The sequence below is a fragment of the Pimephales promelas genome, chromosome 2 (genome assembly GCF_988280905.1).
Source record: "Pimephales promelas chromosome 2, fPimPro1.hap1.1, whole genome shotgun sequence".
Classification (NCBI taxonomy): domain Eukaryota; kingdom Metazoa; phylum Chordata; class Actinopteri; order Cypriniformes; family Leuciscidae; genus Pimephales; species Pimephales promelas.
This window is the reverse complement of record NC_142770.1, coordinates 22,972,727-22,976,198: the sequence shown is the minus strand read 5'-3', so window position 1 is coordinate 22,976,198 and position 3,472 is coordinate 22,972,727. Positions and strand designations below refer to the sequence as shown.

At 40.1% G+C, this 3,472-nt stretch overlaps 1 long non-coding RNA gene across 1 annotated transcript; it reads right to left on the bottom strand.

Annotated features, from left to right (window-relative positions):
* Positions 1-448: 448 nt before the first annotated feature.
* Positions 449-2,389, bottom strand: LOC120459905 (uncharacterized). The gene is made up of 4 exons (XR_016145806.1): positions 1,861-2,389; positions 1,537-1,760; positions 1,316-1,434; positions 449-1,196 (listed from the first exon to the last, which is right to left on the bottom strand). It is a non-coding gene; the product is annotated as an uncharacterized LOC120459905 (long non-coding RNA).
* Between the last annotated feature and the right edge of the window lie 1,083 nt (positions 2,390-3,472).

Sequence of the window (3,472 nt, the reverse complement as noted above, 5' to 3'; positions counted from 1 at the left end):
TTCACACACTCTTAGCTCTTTTAGTGGTCTAGTTCACACACTCTTAGCTCTTTTAGTGGTGTTGTTCACACACTCTTAGCTCTTTTAGTGGTGTTGTTCACACACTCTTAGCTCTTTTAGTGGTGTTGTTCACACACTCTTAGCTCTTTTAGTGGTCTAGTTCACACACTCTTAGCTCTTTTAGTGGTCTAGTTCACACACTCTTAGCTCTTTTAGTGGTCTAGTTCACACACTCTTAGCTCTTTTAGTGGTCTAGTTCACACACTCTTAGCTCTTTTAGTGGTGTTGTTCACACACTCTTAGCTCTTTTAGTGGTGTTGTTCACACACTCTTAGCTCTTTTAGTGGTCTAGTTCACACACTCTTAGCTCTTTTAGTGGTGTTGTTCACACACTCTTAGCTCTTTTAGTGGTGTTGTTCACACACTCTTAGCTCTTTTCACTGCGTGAAAAGAGCTGTAATCGGGCATGTAAAACTCCTGAGTACTCCTGTGTACTCCACAAATAAACGTGTGTATACGGGAGTTTGCTGTCCCGTCACACAATCCCGAAAACTCCTGGATATGTACCAAGTTTGGAGCACAGCAGGGAGCCACTAGGGCCATCAGTTACCATGGTGAATAATCCCCAGGTCGGGGTCAATGCAAGGGAACATTAGCATTTCACACCTTTGGGACACAAGGCAGTGGCCTCCTTCAATTGGTCAGAGATCTTACATAGGATTGGGTGTTCTCAATGCTTTGTCCCTCCTCTAAACCCCCACACTATTGGTCCAGTTTATGGCCTCATTTGGGTTTATTATTACTCATTATTAATATTCATTGTCATTGGTGTTCATGGTTATAATGTCAAGACAATCAGATAGACAAAGTTGAGTTTGTTATTTTTATTATTTGTAAATGACACTGGGCACATGGCATATATATTTATATACACACAGTCAAAACTCTATAAAAAAACAAACAAACAAAAAAAAACATTAGCACAGAATACATTTTACTATTAGTCATACAATAAATAACCCCATATAATATATAAGGCCTGTGTATAATATATGTAAAACAATATAATAACCCGAACAACCCACACCGACTTTCCATCCAATATCCAACTCTTCAGACATGTGGTCAACTTTTGCAGTCTTCCAGATAGCTGCATCTTCCTCTGTCTGGAGAACCCCAGTCCTGCAGCTCAGTAGCTGCAAAATGGGAGGGAAAAAAGTAATTAAACCACTGAAAATATCAAATGTGTTGGGATGGGAGCCTCTCCCAGGCTGAGGGTTTTACTCAGATTTATATGTATTTATATAAAATACACTCTTCTTTTTCTTTGTCTCATGAGCATAATGATCCTGCTGTCCTCCATCTTGTCTTTGTTCTCATCTTGGGCCATCCTGTAACCCCTTCTAACAGTTTCAAAATATGTCTTGCAGGATGCTAGAGAGATGGAGATAGAGAGGGGGAGAATATGTTTATTTGTAACTAACTAATCTATACAGTTAAAAAGTTGTAGCCTTGGTACATTCTCTTGTGACTTACCTTTAACAACAGCAGGATCTACGTCCGGTACAGCCATTAAAAAGATTATGACCTCGAGGTTGTGGGGGGAGGATTGACTGTGAAGCAGTAATTAAAGAAGCTTGATTAAAAATATAATTTAGAAGAAAAGACTGTTATGAAAGCATAGTTTTACAGATATACCTTGTCTGTGCGTCATATTTGTGTATGTTGCTTTCCCCATTGTGCAATCTCCATACAGCTTCCTGTAAAAATCCAACATAGTATGAGGGCTCAATTCGAATAGATTTATAAATAAAGCACACAAAGTTAAGCAGACACCATGATGGTCAGAAAATAACTTACCGCAACAGAATTATTCCCAGCTCTCTTTAATTTCTTTGAAGCAGGCTCCTCTTTTGCCTCTTTGAGCTCATTGATGTCAGCCTCCATCTTATCCAACCTCATGTCCATCATCTCCAGCTTTTCAAATATCCTCTTCAAACTTTCATTTGCCATATACACCAGTCTGTTTTCGTTCGGACTCAGAGATTTAATAGCCATATTGTCCCTATGTAAAGGAGTAACATCTCCACTCTGCTCTCCGTAACACTTGTTGAAGATTGACCCAATGTAAAGCCTATCACCTTTCCTGAATACTAATGAGGGGGGCAGGGGAATAGGGGCAAACTTGAGCCAGTCCCAAAAAAAATTAGCATTTAAAAAGCCAAGCCATCAACTAACAGCATGTGGTCAGACAAGTTCCTGTTTCCGGGCCTTTACAGGCATTTACAGGTACGCATAACAAAGTTCCAAAGATCCCTGCCAAACAGCACATTTCGCGGGCGTTTTCATTGTCCGAATTCTCCCGTATACACACCTTTTGACGCAGTGTTTAGTGGTGTTGTTCACACACTCTTAGCTCTTTTAGTGGTCTAGTTCACACACTCATAGCTCTTTTAGTGGTCTAGTTCACACACTCTTAGCTCTTTTAGTGGTGTTGTTCACACACTCTTAGCTCTTTTAGTGGTGTTGTTCACACACTCTTAGCTCTTTTAGTGGTGTTGTTCACACACTCTTAGCTCTTTTAGTGGTGTTGTTCACACACTCTTAGCTCTTTTACTGGTGTTGTTCACACACTCTTAGCTCTTTTAGTGGTCTAGTTCACACACTCTTAGCTCTTTTAGTGGTGTTGTTCACACACTCTTAGCTCTTTTAGTGGTGTTGTTCACACACTCTTAGCTCTTTTAGTGGTGTTGTTCACACACTCTTAGCTCTTTTAGTGGTCTAGTTCATACACTCTTAGCTCTTTTAGTGGTGTTGTTCACACACTCTTAGCTCTTTTAGTGGTGTTGTTCACACACTCTTAGCTCTTTTAGTGGTGTTGTTCACACACTCTTAGCTCTTTTAGTGGTCTAGTTCACACACTCTTAGCTCTTTTAGTGGTGTTGTTCACACACTCTTAGCTCTTTTAGTGGTCTAGTTCATACACTCTTAGCTCTTTTAGTGGTGTTGTTCACACACTCTTAGCTCTTTTAGTGGTGTTGTTCACACACTCTTAGCTCTTTTAGTGGTGTTGTTCACACACTCTTAGCTCTTTTAGTGGTGTTGTTCACACACTCTTAGCTCTTTTAGTGGTGTTGTTCACACACTCTTAGCTCTTTTAGTGGTCTAGTTCATACACTCTTAGCTCTTTTAGTGGTGTTGTTCACACACTCTTAGCTCTTTTAGTGGTGTTGTTCACACACTCTTAGCTCTTTTAGTGGTCTAGTTCATACACTCTTAGCTCTTTTAGTGGTGTTGTTCACACACTCTTAGCTCTTTTAGTGGTGTTGTTCACACACTCTTAGCTCTTTTAGTGGTGTTGTTCACACACTCTTAGCTCTTTTAGTGGTGTTGTTCACACACTCTTAGCTCTTTTAGTGGTGTTCACACACTCTTAGCTCTTTTAGTGGTGTTGTTCACACACTCTTAGCTC